Source organism: Monodon monoceros, unplaced genomic scaffold (genome assembly GCF_005190385.1).
Source record: "Monodon monoceros isolate NGI ecotype Baffin Bay Population unplaced genomic scaffold, NGI_Narwhal_1 Super_Scaffold_12, whole genome shotgun sequence".
NCBI classification, from domain to species: Eukaryota; Metazoa; Chordata; class Mammalia; order Artiodactyla; family Monodontidae; genus Monodon; species Monodon monoceros.
The window spans coordinates 47,103,749-47,123,924 of NW_021703768.1; the positions used below are offsets into that span (position 1 = coordinate 47,103,749).

The 20,176-nt window shown below is 37.7% G+C and overlaps 1 protein-coding gene across 5 annotated transcripts in view; it reads right to left on the minus strand.

The window, feature by feature from the left end:
• PDE4D (phosphodiesterase 4D) overlaps nt 1-20,176 on the minus strand; it is a 1,463,941-nt gene that overhangs the window by 735,895 nt on the left and 707,870 nt on the right. The window lies entirely within an intron of this gene.

Here is a 20,176-nt window from a genome sequence, read left to right on the forward strand (position 1 = left end):
TAGTTAGAAACCAAACAAAAGGTTTCAAAATACTGCATATGGAACACATTACAGGTTGCGTTGTGTTGTTTAGCCTTGCTAATGCAGGCCCTTTCAAAGCGTGGAACAACACAAGTTACATACACGAATGGTGTTTGTTATCTCTTTACATTTAAACTTATGATCCTCCAGAGGAACAGACTGTTTTCACAGGGGACTAAAAAAGATTTTAGAGTTTCAATTATTGCTTATGGTATATACATTTTTATTCAATTATAGAAGAAATAAACCTAGCTTTTCATAGTTATTTCCTTAAATGTTTTTAATATAAGATTTTTATTCGTGGTCAGAATAGCTTCAACAAACTTACTCAAAGGAGGTTTAAAATAAAAGAGAAGATATTATTTCTTACCTATTTAGTTTGCTACTGGAGAAAAAATGTAAATATTACAATAATTCAAGTAAGTAGGTGATAAGGCCTGTTAAATCTCATTATACTGACACCAGAAGTGTAAACATTAGAACTGAATTTGGAAGGGAATCCAAACCTTTGATTATAGATGTCCCCAGCAGCCTAGTGATGCTACAGACAGCTCAGGATTGAAATCAAGTCACATATCTCAGGATCTAAGAAAATATTTTTTAAAAATTTAAAACACAGTAACTTAAGAAGGAGTTAGGAAGTACAGAATAGAATAGTCTGACTGAATTTTTTTTTGGTTTCTATGATAACTATTAGGTCAATTCTAAGAGTTCTTCCTACTGTCTTCCCTGGTTGTTCCACCTTAAGTTTTCATTTCTTGTCTTTAAAATGTTACAGAAAAGGACACTCTGATGTTCTGTTCACAGAAGCACAGGGTCACCACTTGGTGTACCTATAATAATTTAATGAGACACATGTACCATGACTTAATCAGAAAATTTGTTTTATACACACACACACACTTAAGTAATAATTAAAATGAATAGCCAATTTCTGTAAAATGGGCTGAGGGCCTGACAATTACATTGGGAGTTGTGCAAAACAGGTATGCATAAGCGTGCTTACCCCCAAAGGGTTTATAATTTAATGGAAAGGACCACACTATGCTCAGAAAAAGACACCAGAAGACCTAAAAAGTGAAATTATCAGGGGCAGAAATATACAATGAGAATGGTGTACATAAGTAAAGAGGGAATGCTGAGTTGCAGTAAAGCTTGAAGAGGGGAAACATCAAAAATTAATGGAAAGGAAATTAAGAAAGAAGTGCACTCCGGATGAGGAATTACAATGTGCAGTTCCAATAAAGAAGAAGTAAGCAAGTTTTGTTCAAAAAGAAAAAAAAAACTGAAATCAGTAGGTATAAAATAAACCCTGTTCAGGTTTGTAGAAATAAAAAATTCAGATAACAGGATAAAGTGAGAAAAAAAAACAGTAGGCAGTAAACTGACATGGCAAAGAAAAGAAAGAAAAAATTCCCACTTTCTAAAGACTTAGTTTCATTCAACAAACACTTGTGGGCATTTATTTTGTGCTAGGCACTATATCGAGTGCTCTAGGATATTTAAAGGTTAGTCCCATGCTGTCCCTGCCCTCTAGGAGTTTATAATCCAGTAGGGCAGATAAAGTGCAAAACAATTGACAAAGTGTAGCCCAGGTACCCAGAGGAGAGCCTGGAAACTGAAGATATTTAAATGCCTGGCTCTGAGTAGAGAAAAGTGATTCTCAGTGACCAAATAAAGGGATTGATATGACTGAGAATGATATAGAATCTATGTTGGGAAATTCATTGAGTTCAGAGAATTCTAGGTTCTATTCTTGCTTACAGTGACCTTCCCTTAAGAGGAGTAAAATATTTACACGCTAATCTTCTCATAATTGGTATGCCATGTGGATGCTCAAAGAGACTGGGCACTTTGTGGATGATCACAACTACGCTGAAATAGAAGATACAACACTATTCTATTAACAAATCATTGAGTGTTGTGGTTAAACACGGACTAAGACTGAAAAAGGCGTTCTGCAAATCTCCCATTGCTTGGTGCATGTTAAAGGGTTCCACTGTAGAAGCAGAATTGTCTACTTCTGTACAAGTGCCTATATTCTATCATTACTTGTTCAATTTCCTGACATCTACAATTACCCTCTTGAATGCCCCCCAATGATTTATGGCATGCATGCTCCTTTTTGAAAATAAAATTAATTTGGTTTTGAGAATTCTTTGCCACCTCCTTGAAATAGCTTGAAAAACCCTGCAGTGTTACAAACTCATGCTTGAAAATAACTGCCTTAGGAAAAGCACACATTGTAAAGTTCTGAAGATAACCAGGTGGGGGAGGCCTGGATAAATTGGCAATTCTCTTTATAATAATGCAGAAGGTCAGAGAAATCCTTCCAACAGGAGGACTACACAGCTTGCTTTTTCTTTCTTTCTTTTTTTTTTTTTAACAAAATCTTTTAAAAACTAGCTGCCAGAAACTTTTCCAAAAAACACAGTACTGTAAGTGACAGCCAAGTAAGGCCTTAGATTTTAACGAGTGGAAAATTGAAAGTGGGAGAAATGTTTTGATAAAAGCACCCACGCCTAGAACAACAGATAACATCTCTTAACTTAACAAAAGTTTTCCTAGATACCTTTTTGTGGATTTTCAAAATCTGTTTTTTTAGCTTCTTTGGAATCCTTGAAAGCATTTATTTAATTAATTATTCATAAGCAGCAAAACAAATAAGAAATAAGATTTGCACAAGTTCTGGGACAACGACTACAAAGTATGCCTTTGCCCAGGTAAGATCAAGCAAGGCTGGATTTCTCACAACTGAAAGGGAGCAATGGTACAGTTAATTCAAAAGAATGGATAAATTAAAATGAGTTATACTTGACTATGGAATGCATTGTAGGTTTCTCCCAACCGTGTTTTAGTTAGGTAAATAGTACGTTAAAATGAGACTGCTTTTTCAATTGTCCACAGGATGTGGTCCATGGAAATGACCTGATAGTGGGAGAGATTATGTTGTCTAGCAGTTAAGAGGGTATGTATGGAACCCAAAAGCATGTTTGGAACCCCAGCTATGATACTTACTAGCTGTGTACTTTGTCTATGGCTTAGTTCCTCATGCGTGAAACAGAATGAGAATAATAGCTATTGCATAAGAATGCGGCAAAGATTGAGTGTGTTAATACCCATGATACAAAGTATATGAAGAGTGCCTGGTACAGGATAAACACCCAGTAAATGAAACCTGCCACTAACTGATACAAGGAAATTACAGAAATTTATTTACATGTAGTAGATACCAACTATATACCAGGTATTTTGCATTTTCTTTCATTTAATTCTTACAATAACTCTTAGCGTGTTATTTCATTAACACTGTTTTACTGAAGAGGTCATAAGGAGGTTAAATAACTTACCCAAAGCCATTAGTTCAACAATGCACAAGAGAGGTTTGTCTGTGAAGTCCCAGGGCCTCTTATTTCAACTGTATATCAAACCACCCCGAAAGGAAAGCTGATTTAATATTTAAAATCAATGATGAATATTTCTATGGAAAATAGTAGAAATCTGAGTGTCCTGAGCTCTTGGTTTAGTTAACACTAAATTCTGTCCTTGGCTTCACTTGGGACATATATGGTGACAGCCTGTGAAGCCTGCCAAGTCATGAAATTCTTACAAAGACATGGTATTCAAGTGAGGGCAGCTTGAGGTGGAATTCCTGAGTGTTTTTTCATCTACATGCCTGTATTTCTTTGATATGGACGCGTTTTCATTAAACTCCATGGTAGTTTTCCACTTTACAAACTAATATATTTGAAAATTATTTTATTTTATATTTTCAATGTGTTTATTTTGAATTTATATCCTTATAAATTCTGATGATAAAATTATATTATCCCGGGACTTCCTTGGTGGCGCAGTGGTTAAGAGTCCACCTGCCGATGCGGGGGATGCGGGTTCATGCCCCGGTCCAGGAAGATCCCACATGCCGCGGAGCGGCTGGGCCCGTGAGCCATGGCTGCTGAGCCTGTGCGTCCGGAGCCTGTGCTCCTCAACGGGAGAGGCCACAACAGTGAGAGGCCCGTGTACCGCAAAAAAAAAAAAAAATTATATTATCCCCATATCTAAAAGCACATCTGAACATTGTAGAGTAGGGCTTTCAAATCATCATTATCATCGAACATCTATTAGGTACTGGGCTGGTTGGCAGAGATTAAAAACAGTAAAGTATCTATTTGAAAATAAAAGATATATACAACCCCTCCAACAGAGAAAATAAATGATAAATATGAAGCTAATAATAGAAACAATCAGTGCCTCAAAGATTTAAATGAGTAACCTATATATATCTAGACCAGTGGAAAATAACTCAAAGAAGAAGCAGGACTTAAATTAGGCCTTAAAAGAAAGTACATGTGGAAGAAAAATAATAAGATGTTTTGGGGGGGTAAATAGTCTAGCGGAGGTGAGAGGTGTTGGATTTGTAGACTTCTATGGAAAAACAGTAAAATTTATGTATTTTGGATATAGCTAAATAATATACAGAGAAATTCAAATAAGATTAAATTGGTGGCAATGTATATTATAATTTGGAGACGGATGATTCTGAAGACTGCTTATTGTCACAGTTCTGTTTCAATATAAATTTGTGTAGAAATGGAAAGATAGGAGCTAATCACATAAGAATTAGAAGGATTTGTTCCTTGGCTATACATGAGTATTCAGGTCAATAAGGAAGTCAAAAATAGATTAGATTTTTCTTAACTTAATCAATTATACATTCCATCTAATTAAGTGTGGTTCACCTAATTAATCATCAAAAGGCTGTTAAGGTAAAAGAAAGGACCTGGGGTTTGTTGAACAAAAGAAATATAACTGCTTGATTTATATTAGAGCTATATTTTGAGCAGACAATGTCTTCTTCCAAGCTCAATTCATTTTAATAAAAAGATTAAATGGGTTTTGTTACTAGATTAAATCTAGTTAAGTGGGCTTCCCCCCCCCTAGATTAAAGCTAAATGTTAGGGATCTATCTATTGAAATAGTAAGCTAACATTTAATTTGAAAGAAAAGTTACCATTTTATAGGGCAAAATTTATACCAGCAACATAAACATAGCATGTTTGTTTTATTTCTGAGAAAAGAAACTGCAACACAAAACTCAAGACTCTCTCCGTTTCTCCTGATATGGTCACTTAAAAAATCTTCTAATACTAGAACAGAATTCCTCTTGATTACTCTGCTAAAATGAAACACTAGAATGCTCTCTCTAAGTATTAGTCAAACTTCAATAAAGACAATAGGTTTTGATGGCCACTAAAATTTTAACAAAATATGTGATATTTCTGGGTCTTCTTTCAATGAGAAGAATAGCCAGGCATTTTGCCTTCAACTTGCAGACAGAAGAATCCCCTATTCCACTATATCTATAGTGGATTATTCCCTAGCATATTGAATGACTGAGCAATTCTCTAGATTTAAGTGCAAAACCAACTACCACTAAGCACAAGCACTTTGCATCGTTACTTAATTTGGTCATCATAATCATTCTAATGAGGCAGGTACTACTACCTTCATTTTAAAGTTGAGAAAACTGAGGCGCCAAAATTAAACAACTTCCTTAAGGTCATACACACCCAGTAACAGAGTTGGGATTTTAAAGCAGATAGCCCAAGTCCAGAGCCCATGCGTGTAACCACTGCACTAGACTGCCTTTGTGTTTTTAAAAAATAAAAGTCAAGCAAATTAATAAAGAAACTCTTAGCAAAATGAATTCAAGTAACTTGATATGTGCAAACCTAATCCCTACAAAATATCCGTCACAACAGTTTTTGAAGTAAAAACATTTCCAAACCCCAATCAATGCCCATTAGTAATGGTATTTTGAGGCTCTGACAGATATTTCTTCATAACCGAAAGATCTCCAAACTCCCCAAAATTGTATTGCGAACAATGGACACTGAATGGACAAAAGAACTTGGGTAGACTTTCAGAGTCTTTTGTTGTTTTTGTGCACATAATAGACATGTTAGTGAAAAAAATCCAACATGTATCCTAAGCTCAGAGGAATATAACACAACGGTGATCTATTCAAAGCTCGACACCTAGGAACACATTTCCTCATCTCTGTTTTTCAGTCTCAGTATCCATCCCCCAGTGGCCCCAGGAAAGGATTTTTAAAGTCTTTCTCTAGTTAGCATAATATAACTAGAAAGCCTCCCTCTGACCCTGACACATAACATCTGTTTCAGTCCTTCTGTTTTTTGGATGGTATTTAGGAGACAAAGTAGTGTATTTCACTGAAAGTCCATAATTCAGAGGTTTATAATTGTAGCTAGCAATTTGTTTTTTAAAGTTTAACTTATTTAGACAATGATCCTTCATAAGCAAATCGTGTTTCGTTTTTTTTTTTTTTTTTTGCGGTACGCGGGCCTCTCACTGTTGTGGGCTCTCCTGTTGTGGAGCACAGGCTCCGGGCGCGCAGGCTCAGCGGCCATGGCTCACGGGCCCAGCCGCTCCGCAGCATGTGGGATCTTCCCGGACGGGGGCACGAACCCGTGTCCGCTGCATCGGCAGGCGGACTCTCAACCACTGCGCCACCAGGGAAGCCCACAAATCGTGTTTTTAGAGATGACACTTTTCGTGTCTAACTGTAAGGAACCTTCTGAGACCTAGTCATTCATTGGGATGCTGTACAAAAGGCATCACAGAAACCACAGTTTTGGTCCCAGTTCTGTAATTAACTAGCTAAGTCACCCTGAACAAGTTCATTCACTTTCACCGGAACTTAGTTGTCTATTTAAGAGTCCTATAACTTGAATAGGGTTTTATAATGCACAAAAAGAAAATTAGATGCTGTCTGCAGTGGTAAGTTTCAGTTGCTGAAGAAAAACTGTTATCAAGTGTATCCTGAGGCACTATGTCCTCTTCCATTTGCATGTAGTGATGGTATGTGCCACAGATGGTGCTTTTAAAGGAGAAATGGAAAAGATAAATTTAATATTTACGAAATTGAAGATGGAAAATAAGAGTGTGCTGCACTAACCAGGTGCCTTACTAATGCTTTTATGGCCCTGAAACTTGAGAAAATTCCTTCCCTAACTAGGTAAAAAAAATTTGTTCTGACATCTGAGTCACAGCTTGGGAGACAGAGTGGGAGAGCAATGCCCAAGTTAATTTAATATTTGGAATCAAAGCATTGTTTTACTTCTAAAATAGTGAAACTACAAAGATAGGTATATTCACTGTTACATAATGTTAGATTTTCTGAAACTTCAGGGCTTAACTCACATTTTAGGCAATAAGAGAAACTTGTGCACTCATATTTCACAAAGACTAGTTTGGGCCTATTTTAATGTGTTGCATGGGGGACAAAAGCATTTTGTGATTTAAAAAAAAAAATATATATATATACATGGGGCTGAGTTGAATATAATTAAATAGGTTTCCCATTTCCTTGCAATAAGATCTCTAAGTCTTTTAATATGCTAATATGATTTATGAAAGCACACTTCCTTGGCTCTGAATCCACTGCATCTTCCAACATGTCCAGAGATGGGTACTCCCAGGAACGCTTACCTGGACTTACTACAAACATCTTCCTGAACATAGCTGAGGGATAATATGAACCTTCCCTGGCTTCTGTTATGCTGCTTTTTGTTTTCCACTGAACTGCAGTCAAACAGAATGCTTTCAACAGAACTATGAGTATTCGAGGTGCTGCCCTGGTACCATCTTCTATTAGACTCAAGGTAATTGTTATGTTCCTGCTCTGAGGCTAATTCTGCCCTCCTCTTGAATTTGCATATCTATCTCCCCTTGTAAAAGGCATCACTTTAGCAGAGGCTATGAGATAGCTATGAGATATCTTTATGAGATAGAGGCTGTAAGAGGCTATGACATAGCTGGGGTTGTGAGTCTAAATAACAACCCTATAGAGAGCATGCTAGTTGAAAAGCTGTGAACAGGCTCAGGGGCCAGAGAAGGGCTGGTCTAGATGGCACTGTTGGTGAGAAGATGCACAAAGGCAACTGAAGGCTACATGATTACTTTTCAAGCTTTAGTGTACCTAAGAATCACCTGGAGACCATGCCAAACACAGATTCTGATTCAGTAGGTCTGGGGTGTGGGGCTTGAGATTTTGGATTTCCAAAGCTCCCAGGTGATATAAATGCTGGTTCATGGATCCCTCCATAAGTATCCAGCTACTAGAACAAGTAGAGATTCCTAGCAAATAACTTGTACCCAGGTGGTGGTATTTTAAATGTATATTCAGCCATTCATGTAGTGCTTAAATTTGTTGTTGATATATTAATAAATAATGAATTTTAAAAAATAACTTTTATAAACCGTTTTTTTCAACTGAGCACATACATTCAAAAGGATTCAATTCTAAAAGCAAATTTTGCTATATTAGATCTACGTTTGTGTTTTGTTTGTTTGTTTGTTTTGGGGTTTTTTTTTTTGCGGTACGCGGGCCTCTCACTGTTGTGGCCTCTCCCGTTGAGGAGCACAGGCTCCGGACGCGCAGGCTCAGCGGCCATGGCTCACGGGCCCAGCCGCTCCGCGGCATGTGGGATCTTCCCAGACCAGGGCACGAACCCGTGTCCCCTGCATCGGCAGGTGGACTCTCAACCACTGCGCCACCAGGGAAGCCCTAGATCCACGTTTTAAGATGAAGGAAAAAAGACTTGACAGAAGTTGAAAAACAGATTCTTTTGCAAGTGTGGTGGAATTCTTTGCCTGTTTCTATATTATTCATTAAAATTAAAAGGAAAACCTTATTTAAGACTAATAGACTCTATCCAGGATATAATTTAATTAATCTGAAAGCATTTCATTGGACAAATACTATGACTAGGTTCTATGAATATAATGAGGATGCTGATCTTTGTATATCTGGGGACACAAGATTCATTCTTCGCTGTGTTCAGAGTTAGCTGGGACTTTCAGTGTTGTTTACTATATATGAAGCATTGTCAAGAACACTCTTCATCAAGATTCACTACCATGCTATTGACCTATTATCTAAAAAATTAATCGAAAAAGTGATTGTGCTTCCATCAATTCAATACACCTAGTCCCATAGTATATCTACATATAATAACTGTAAGTAGGTATATGCATTCTTTCTGGTGCTTTCAGTGAAGTTATCCTGACCTTGAAGTGCTCAAATGATTGCTAAATTATGTCCACCAAATCTGACTTTTTTCCAGAATACTTTTCAGCCCTAATAAAATAAGTATTACACTAGTATAAAAGCCTACATTCTAGCTAATCTAATAACCACCATTTATGTTCTGTAATTATATAAACATTGCATAAAGCCAACCAGTAATTATTTAATCAGTTACAAAGGAAAAATAATGAATGACAAAGAAATCCTCTTGTTGAACGCATGGTGAATACACTTTTTTTAAGAAGCATTTGCCTCGAGATCCTTGTACTTGTTGACTGAAAAAAAAAAAAAAAAAGCACAACCTAAAAATTGAGAATTATTTTCTTTGGCAGACATAGTGAGGACTTAAGCCTGGGAGGCAGCCTCTCAGATGGCTCTGAGCTACTCTTCCAAAGAGGTGAGGGAGGAGCCAGGATATATAAGGGTTTTTGCAAACAACAACAACAAACCCAGGTAGTTGGAACATCAAAAGATTATTGTTGGGCTTCTCTGGTGGCGCAGTGGTTGAGAGTCCGCCTGCCGATGGAGGGGACGCAGGTTCGTGCCCCGGTCCGGGAAGATCCCACATGCCGCGGAGCAGCTGCGCCCATGAGCCATGGCCGCTGAGCCTGCGCGTCCGGAGCCTGTGCTCCGCAACGAGAGAGGCCACAACAGTGAGAGGCCCACGTACCGCCAAAAAAAAAAGATTATTGTTAATTAAAGAAAAACCAGACATCTTGAGTTAATGAATTTAGCAATTTTCTAAGTATGGAAAGATGCACGAGTCTGGGCTCATTCAAGCCATTCCTTTGATATACACCTTAACTATCTAGGGCCAGTATCCTATTTTCTCCATCCTGAATCCCCTCAGGGTGCACCACGGGATGGCTGCAGTGGCTGATGACTTGATGGCTGCAACATCTTTTGTTTACTGATGTGGCAGGCAATACTCTTCATCTACATACTTTAAATGCCTAGAATATAGGAAGTACTCAGCAGACACTTGTTAAAGGAAGGAAAAATGGTGTGTGTAGTTTGAGTATTTTTTGTGTGCTTTTAGACAGTTAACTGGCTAAAAGGACAGTGTGCCCTAATGAATTTGCACTGATCTACACAGTAAAAGCTTGAAATGTTTTAGAAATCCTATTGCTAGGCATACTTTCAATTTTGCAAACGTATTACTTTTAAATTATCCAGATCATATATAATCTATGTGTGAAAATTTTTAAAGTCACCCAGAAATCAAAAGTACCTATAGACCACCATCTCCAAACTCAGGGCCCTCACAGGTGGCCCTATTATCAGTTTTGTTTATCTTTCTAGACCTCTACTCCTCATTATAGTAGCCACTAGCCAAATGTGGCTATTCAATTCTTGCTAATGCAACTGAGGAACTGAATTTTTATTTTTACTTATATGTGTTAATTTAAATTTCAATAGCTTTCTGTGGCTAGTGGCTGCTATACTGGGCAGCAAAATTCTAGACCTCCATGTGATTTCATGAATAATTATGTGCTTATAGAAACATATATTACTGTTTTCTGAGGCTTTTTTAAAGCATAATCTCATACTAATAACCATTCTGATTATTCAGCAACTTGCTTTTTTCATTCAACAAAGATCTCCCTCGTGACTTTTAGCTAATGCACAATATTCCATAGTATGGCTATTTTCTCAGTTCAAATAGCCATTTCCCTACTGCTGGACATTCAGGTGTCCAGTTGCTCGCTGTGACACATAATGAACAGCTTTGCAAACTCCTCATTGGGCACGTATTCCAAGATACTTTTTAAGAATAACGGATACTTGGAAGTAGGATTGTTAAATGACAAGAGAAAGCATTCTTCATTTTAATAGGAACTGCCAAATTGTCCTTCAAAGTGGCTGATTCAATTCACGCTCCCACCAGCAGGGTTTGAGCTCCCAACATTTTTTCTTCAAACAGCCTGATGTTGCCATCAATTTCCCTACACTAGCTGGCAAAGACTTTTTTTTCGCACTCAATAATATCTTCTATTTTTTATTGTGGAAGGAATTAAGAAGGGCATCCATGGCTACCATTAAAATGCACAGAAGTGGGAAGATATATTTCATTTTGCTTCTAAGTCAATGTTCAATTTGAGCATTTTAACAATTTTAGTTGACCAAGCATTTCCCAGGAGTGTTTCTAATATGACAATATCTACACATTATAGAAGGCTTTTTCAAAGGAAAAAGAATTAACTTTCTTTTTCAGTAATGTTCTAGCACTACTCAGTAAAATATGTTTTAAATTGCTTTTCCTATAATAAAGATAGATTGTGTTGAGCATTTATCCTTCTTGCCTAGTCCTTCTTTCATACATCAGTGTAGAATTTTTCAGTGCCTGGCTGGGACTTTATTACTATTTTGTGGAACTGTTTCCTTGAACAAAATTAATGGTCCAGATAAGGACTGAATTTGTAAACTCCCTGGATCCTAGTCTGGCAGTAGTGTTGCTGCAGCATTCTTAGATAAATAGTTTTGTGTGATTGAAAGAGCACGTGACCAGGAGTCTAATCCTGACTCTTCAACTACTGGTCCTGGGGCCTGAGGCAAATTCTCCACTCTCTAGGTCTCAGTGCTCTTATCTGAAAATGATGGTGATGGAACAGATGACCACAGAGGTCCCTTTCACTGGTAAAATTCATTATTCCTTAGAATAGATCACCCAATACTGTAAATGTTAGTTGTAAAGATTGGGTAATATTTGAACTAAGAGAAAGAAGTAATCAGGAATGGTTTTATGTAAAATCAGTTAACACTCGTTAATATGTGAAGTCAACTACGTATGCTCTGCAAGAGCACATACTGTTTATGCATTTCTACCTGCTGTACTCTTCGACCCAATGCCATTCTAAGCATTCTTCAATGGTAAGGGTCACCTGCTTGGGGAGGATTTAGGAATTGCAGAGAGAGGCAGAGGTATTGGAAACTTGCAGAAGTGTTTTAGAGCCTTACAGTTAAAAGGTGGAACAGACAAGGGTCTCCAAAAATTAGAGACTGGTAACTTTCATGCTAATCTCTGGCAAACTCTTGAATAAATTATTTAAGCAATTAGTCGTGAACCTTCTGTGACGCAGGTAGCATACAGGAGTCAAATTATTATTTACAATTCATATTATTTCCCTTCCAGAGAAGGTGACTGTGCTAAAGGTTACAGAATGAATATCTGTCGCATGTTGCATCTGCTTTTCATGAAGACATTTGACAGGATCTTTCAGAATATACTTGTAGGTACAATGGAGCAAAGTGGGCTACATGGATGGGTAGGTGGATTCATAAGAGTTGGACAACTGTTCCCAAAAGGTGTGGACTAATAGAGTCCAGATCATCCTGCAGAGCAGTCACTGCCATCATATACAGAGTTATAAGTATGTTAAGATACAAACTCTAAGATACATACTTTATGTTTATCAGATATGACTCTTACACAAAGCTGGAAGGATGGCTAAAGTGGTAGGTTAGTAGTTTCCCAGACCAGATTGATCATTACAATTTTCTAAGGGAGATGTTAAAACAGAAGTCAGAACTCAAACCCACAACTACTGAATCAGAACCAAGAGAGCTGAGATCCAGGAAACTTTCTCTAGTAATTCTGATGATCAGTCAAGTTTGAAAACCACCTTCCTAGATGATATAATCAAACCGCAAGAATAAATATTTTCAAATAAATAGTTTTTTAAAAAGAAAAGGAAAAAGAAAATCTTCACAGGGTGGATGAGCAGATCAAACTTTAACAACACGAAAATCAATTTGGATAAATGTAAAATCTTGTAGCTCAAGTAAAATTATCAGCAGCAATTCAGATTTATGGCTATTAGTTGACTGCAAACACCTCACAGAATCAAGAGAAATCACTAATGTTACAAAAGCTGCATTTGCAGAAGATTATGTCGACTACAGTGGTCAGGGCTGCAGCACGTGTGTTTGCAAGTTGTGCCTTGCACAGCCCCAGAGGGGGACAGTCACAAGTTCATGTCTAAGTGGTATAAACCTACTATGCTATGACTACACTGAGAAATTGCTGTCAGTCTTGGGGGCCATTTTTAAGCAAATGTTTACTTTTTAAATGACATATATCCTAAATTTACATAAAGTACAAAAATCATAAGTGTCTAGTTTGATTTTTTTAATGTGTACTTACATATGTCACCAATACCCAGGTCAAATTATAGAAAATGCTGTTCTCAGTCAAAACTCCCCCCAGAGGTAACCACTACTTTGACCTCTCACACCATGAATTTGTTTTGCCTATTCTTGAACTTCATATAACCAGAAACTGACGGTATGTACCATTTTGCGTCTGCATTCTTTCATTCAACATAATGAGTGTGAGATTATGCTTGCTATTGTGTATAACAGTATTTTTTTCTTTGTCATTGTTCTGAAGTATTCCACTGTTTGAATATACTGCATTTTATCTATCCATTTTACCACTGATGGACATTTAGACTGTATCCAGTTTGGGCTAGTATAAATAAAGCTGGTATAAACATCCTTGCTCATCTATTTTATCAGACATTGGCACTCATTTTGTTGGATAGGTGCCCAGGAGTGGATGGATGTATCATAGGTACGTGTAGGTTTACCTTTGGTAGATCCTGCCAAACAGTTCTCCAAAGTGATCTTTCCAACTTAAACTCCTACCAGCACTGTGCAAGCGTAAATACTCTATATTCTTGTCCACACTTGATATTTTCAGTCATTTCAATTTTAGGCATTCTGGTAAAGGTGTAAGTAGTATTGTATTGTGACTTTAATTACATTTTGTAAGTGAGTAGTGGTGACAACTATTTTTCATGGGAGTTTTGGCAGTGGTGTTGTAAATGTTTAACAACCAGCTTTCTGGGAAAAATTATACATATAACATTATTGTAAACTTTATAAAGTACATAATTTACAAATAACAAAAAGTGCGTAATAGTCTTTAATTGTAAATTCCATAAAGCCAGTTGACTCTCACAGAATGCATTCATTGATTTTTGCTGAACTCTTGTATATGTAGCCAAACTAAGGTTGCAGTTGAAAAAAGAGTGTAGTTCCTGTATGACTGTTGGTCGATATTTTGGTTTATATTAACAAGACAAAAGTGAAGCAACAAACATGTATGTTGGAATTCCACTCATTTGTCAATGACTTGGGCAATTCCTTTGCTGCATCAGATAACATTTATAAAATTCTGGAAGAATGTTCCTTAATTTTTTTGTGCTCTTTACAATGTAATGTCTACAGACGCACAACTTTAACCTGCATTGTTAACATTTTTTCCATTACTCTTAAGTCTAGACAAGCAACAACAAACAAACAATCCCGAATTTGCAGCATTTACTTATTTCTATGACATAAATACCCCCACCACAGCAAATTTCAAGCTACCAACATGTCATCACTGAACATGGAGTTGGGAAGAGAAGCTTTCCATCAGTAGCTCCTGACTCTGCAGTGTTCCCACCATACAGATACAATAGACAGATAGCCTCAAGAGCATAGATAATAACAACATGTAGTAAAATAACTTGAAAACAATGAGTTTTGAGTATGTCCTTGCAGGACATTTGGTCCTGTTCAAAACATTCACAAGACATTTGTTCCACACCAAAAGGTCTTGGATATTTGGTTCTGTCCAAAACGTTCATATGGTATTTGGTCCATAAGACATCTGGTCCATAAGACCTTTGGTCCACACCAAGAGGTGCTTGATACTTGCAGAAACATTTTGTCCTGTGTCAAATGTCCATAAGACATTTGGTCCATGCCAAAAGGTCCTTGATATTTGGTCCTGTCCAAAACCATTTAGCATAGACCAAATATGCTCACTGACATTTCAGACATCTGCAGCACCCTCTCCACTCAAGGGCTACAATTTATGCATTCACTCAAGAAATAGCGAATTATAAGCTATTTTATTCTAATGATCCTTGAGAATTTTGTGAAAATATATTTAGAGACATGTGGTAATTAAAACCAGGGATAAAAGACAGTGAACTTTAAATTCAATTTGTGTAACAGAATGTGATGACCCAACATCTCCTTTTTGTTCCGTGGGTTTATATTTGTCCCCTTCACCTCCTGCAAGGCTTCTAATACTTTGGGGCTTTCCCTATTCCTTTTTTTCTTCCTTCCACCAACTTTCCTTTGATTCATGGCCCCTTCCAAACTATGTAACACCTATTGATAGTACAAATGTGTTAATGCATTATGCCACCCAAAGCAAGATAATTCACGTTAGCCAGGAGCTTTTGGAAACAATGTCCAAACCTATTGAAGAAACTATAATAAGGAGAATCTCAGGCACCAGGAGGCCTAATTTTACTATCTCTCAGTCTATAGAATGGTGGTTCTCAGCCTTAGTTGCATATGAGGATCACGTAGAGAGTTTTATTAATTTCAATGTCTAGGCCAGGCCCCGAACCAAATAAGTAAGTATCTCTGGGGGTGGGACCAAGCATCAGCAATTTGTTACAATTTGTTAAAGTTCCAACGTGCAGCCAAGTTTGAGAGTAACCCCAGGTTGAGAAATATTGGTACAAAACAGCACCTGCGTCTATAAATTAAGGCCATTTATTCTACTCCGTCCTGAATTAAAACATCTGCTTTCTACCGCTGTGAAGAGGTCCTGTCTATTAACCAAAGATATGTTAGGACAGCCTTGTCTTCCCTAGCTATATAATCTTAGCTTTCCTCCCATGTCTTCCCTCTCTTAAGTCTCCTTTGGTCAGGATCCTATACCAGTCTTCATTTGTGATCTAAAGATTCATTTTTTATGAAACGGAAGATATCTGTTTCTGACTACATTGGAGCAGGATGCAATTCACATATATTTACTTACAAATCATAATTTGATAGGTGGTTGCATTTAATTGACCCTAGAACCATTTTAAAAGTGACATTCTATAAGTCAAGAAGTGCCAGACAACTTGCCTGAGTTCACAAAGAGCTAACCCAGGATTTAAACAGGACTTTTCTACAAGAGAGATAAGTGATAGCAAATCGGGGAAGGGAATAGGATTTCCCTCCCTCAAACCACAACTCTCCAGGAGAACAAGGAAGTACATTTCTGTGATTCCGAGAAGCAACTTCCAAAAAAAAAAAGGATTGTTCTTTTTAACATTTATAGTTGTAAATCAAAGTCCTCAGGTATTCTTGGATTAAGAACCGAAGATCAAAGTCAGAGCCAGATGATATTCTAAATGTGCAAAAGGAGACTCAAAATCCTCTCAGTTCTTTTTGACTGAAAGAAAAGAGTAAACAGTAAAGAGTAAAAATTTTCAGGCCCCAACAGAGAGCTATAATGAAGGGCATAGCATGGAACAGGTTGAAACATACACTTAAAAAATCTGTATAGTTGTAAACCGGGGATCACCTTTCTTATTTGTTATGCTAATTAATCTCAATGTTTAAAAACATTATTTTTCTAGTACCAAATTAATGTCTTAAACTTAGCCCACTTTAAAATGGACACAACATTTTGGAAAATTTTATGAACTACAAAGACATTCTGGTCTCAAACACTAGTATGATATTTACAGTTTGCAATATCATGTACTAGCATATTAGTTTCCAACTTAATTCTTAATCTCTCATTTCAAAAGCTCAACGGGAAGCATATAAGAGTGCCTTTAGGGCTTCCCTGGTGGCGCAGTGGTTGAGAGTCGGCCTGCCGATGCAGGGGACACGGGTTCATGCCCTGGTCCGGGAAGATCCCGCATGCCGCGGGGCGGCTGGGCCCGTGAGCCGTGGTTGCTGAGCCTGGGCGTCTGGAGCCTGTGCTCCGCAGTGGGAGGGGCCACAGCGGTGGGAGGTCCGCGTACCGCAAAAAAAAAAAAGAGTGCCTGTAGTTCAGGGAATGGAAAAACTGCTTATAATCCCCCAATTTGAGTATATTTTGTTTTTATTTGTGACTACAAGCAGATTTCTCCTAGTAAAAGGCTCACCAGAAGATTATTCCTAAAAATTAGCCCTTCATTCATTGATTCACCCATTCATTCATTCAGCAGACATTTATTGAGCACCTACCATTTTCCAGGCTTATACTATGTAGAATGGTGCAAAGATAATTAGTACTGGATCACTGACTTCTCCTGGTACCCAGAAGGGAACCTGACTCCTTAAGCTTCAGCCAAGGATGGTGAGCTACTGAAGTGTTTCTTGGTGTTATTTAAGAGGATGAAGATGGGCAAGGGATGCTGTTATTCGAGTTCAGTAGACAGACAAGTGGCTGTTTCAAGAGCCATCTTTAGACGAAATAGTTTGTAGTAGCCTGTAAGGGAAAGATGTCAACACAGCTAACCTTTGCATGTGTTTTCTTTTTAAAAATATGATACGGACTTTCCTATGAGGCTCTTTTTAATTAGATGATATCATGTACTTGACAAAAGGTAGCAACATGTTTTTGCAGTTTCTACTCTAACGTTCTGCTCTGTGGAGTAAAGCATGTAGTTTACTTGTGATGCAACTCCTGCATTTGTTGCCAATGACAACAGTTGTTTTCTTGATTAGGTTTCAAGTAGTTAGTCAGGTTATGGCAGGGGAATTGTATTAAGGAGAAGAATTACGGGTTTGTTGAGTGCCAGCTCTGTGCAGTGAGAATGGCAGGCGGTAGGGGTGGGGGCATTGGCAGTGTTTCTTTTGGCAGGAGATCAGAAATGCAGACTCCTGGGTGCTCTCCATGAGCCTTTCCACGTCAACTGGATTCCCTCTTCCCCACCCTGGCACCCCTTTTCTATCCTGCGGAAAAGTGCCTGCGTGGGTCCAGAGAGCACCATAAATCAGTTCTGCAGCTCTCCACATTTCTGTAGCTTCAAGAAACCCTGAACTGCAATCTCCCTCTTCTCTCAGGATGCGCCACTGAGAATGTTTGAAATCAACCATAATTTTCAACAGATCCTGAACTGGGATTCATAAAGATAAGGTGGTTATTGAATTGAATTATAATAAATTCAGGCCGTAGTCCAGTTGCTTCCAGCTCTTCTCCTCCCGCTGTGGGTTAACAAGTGTTTCTAAAGCCACAGGGCATTGCGAATCCTAAAGCAGCTAATTAACAGTGCTTATTCACATCACATGAAGCATGTGAGTTCCAGGCAGCTGTAAAACCTCAGCTTCCTCCGGCTAGCAGAATGATGATGGAGCTCTTAGATTGTATTTTGACATTCTGCTCTCTGCCTGTGGCAGAAAATCACCTTCTCCATAGAGACTTTAGGCCAGGATGGTACTCTGGGCATAAAGAAGTCTCATTGCCGTGACTATGAAAAAGTAAACGAACATGTCCTCATGTTTAGACTGTGACTCACAACTGGCCTGTTAATGGACAAAGGAAGCCTGAGGCATTCTCTTGACACATTGTTCAACCAAATGAAACACAGGATTGGTGAGACGTCGAGTTTCATAGCTTTGGATCAGTTATCTTCCAAAACGCAGGTAACAGAGGTTCCAATACCCTTTTTCACCTTTTTCTATTTTCTATCCATTTAAAGATTTCATCAAGAGACACAGAGGGCCAGTCTAATACAGCTCACATATAAATGAACAAAGCAATATCAAAAAGCTTTCCATTTTCCCAAAAACCTTGGACAAGTCGAGATGAACCTGTTTCCTCTCACACAGATCTATCATAAGTTATGTGCTCTACTAATAAAAAAGTCTGTCATACTGACAAAGAAAAGCCTTATCTCTTGCCCCCAGCCTATAATCCATCCTCTATAATTTTATCAAAAATGTCTTTCTAAAACATGTCATTTCCCTACTTGAATAACCTTGATATTTTTTCCTGTTTTATGGTAGATAATATATACATTTCTTATGTTCCTTATACCAAGGCTCTTACTACCGGACTCACATCTTTGCAACTTCATTTCAGGGTACCAGGGAGGGTATTGTGTACTCCATTGCTGTAGCTACAGAAATTCAGTACCCAATATGCCATGTCTTTTCAAGTATGTTACCCAACCCACATAATCACTTGCTGAAATCTTTGTTCTTTTTAAAGGTGTGGCTTAAGTGTTACTTGCTTTGGGAATCCATCCTTCTCCTACCAAAGAGTAGAATCACACCTTTATCACTTCTATTCACTCCTCTATCAATCACCCATATCACAAAGATAGGGTTTGGGGTTTACTATTTTATCCCAAATATTTGTATTGTCCCTAGGATATAAAAGGAGGGTGATAAATGACTTGTTGAAATTAGGTCCTTGAACTAGACCATATCTGCAGGTTCTTTTAATTTTATTATTCATTTTATATGATGTATTTTTAATGAGAAGGGCTTGAAGTGATTACTAGGAGATATAACAGTTAGCAGCTGACATTAATATTCAGTGACATTTGAAATTACAAGTGAGATTTTGATTTACTCAAAAGGCATATTCATGTCTTTTATACAGAGATCTCACTTCAAAAGCTATGGAAGCTCCGTAGGCTGACACATAAAATCTGGATCTATAAGCAACTAAAATTTGGTGTGATGGTAAAAAAGTTAGAGACTCATCTTAAAAATGCATATCTAAAGCCAAAAGCTAGAAATGATGCTAATATGACATAATTAAGGTATGAAATTATCTACAAATTGCTAAACAATAAGCTGAATTAAGAGTATAATAAGAATAAAGTAAAGCACAATATTTGCTTAAAATAATAAGCTATGCATGTATAAGACCCCATACCCTAAGCAATAGAAAAATGGGTAAATATATTCTAGCATGGTATGTCCATTAGATGGAGATTATGGAGGGATTAAAAATGATGACTTTGAAGAATGTTTAATGGTCCAGTAAAACTGTTCATGGTACAATACTCCTTTCAAGAGGAATAAAGGACATGGTTTGAAAGATCTAATCAAAGACTGTTTGCAGGGGGGTTAGTGGTTTCTTTGGTGAGAGCTCCTTGTACAATGGGAGGTGTTGGGCACCAGGAGCTTAGCCCAATAACAAGCCTTAGCTCTCAGATGGGAGAGCCATTTGGAAAGGAACATGGCGCCTGCTACTTGAATGCATTCCCAGGGACAAATCTTTGGACCTTGGGGAGAGCAGAGAGCTGGAAGTCAAGA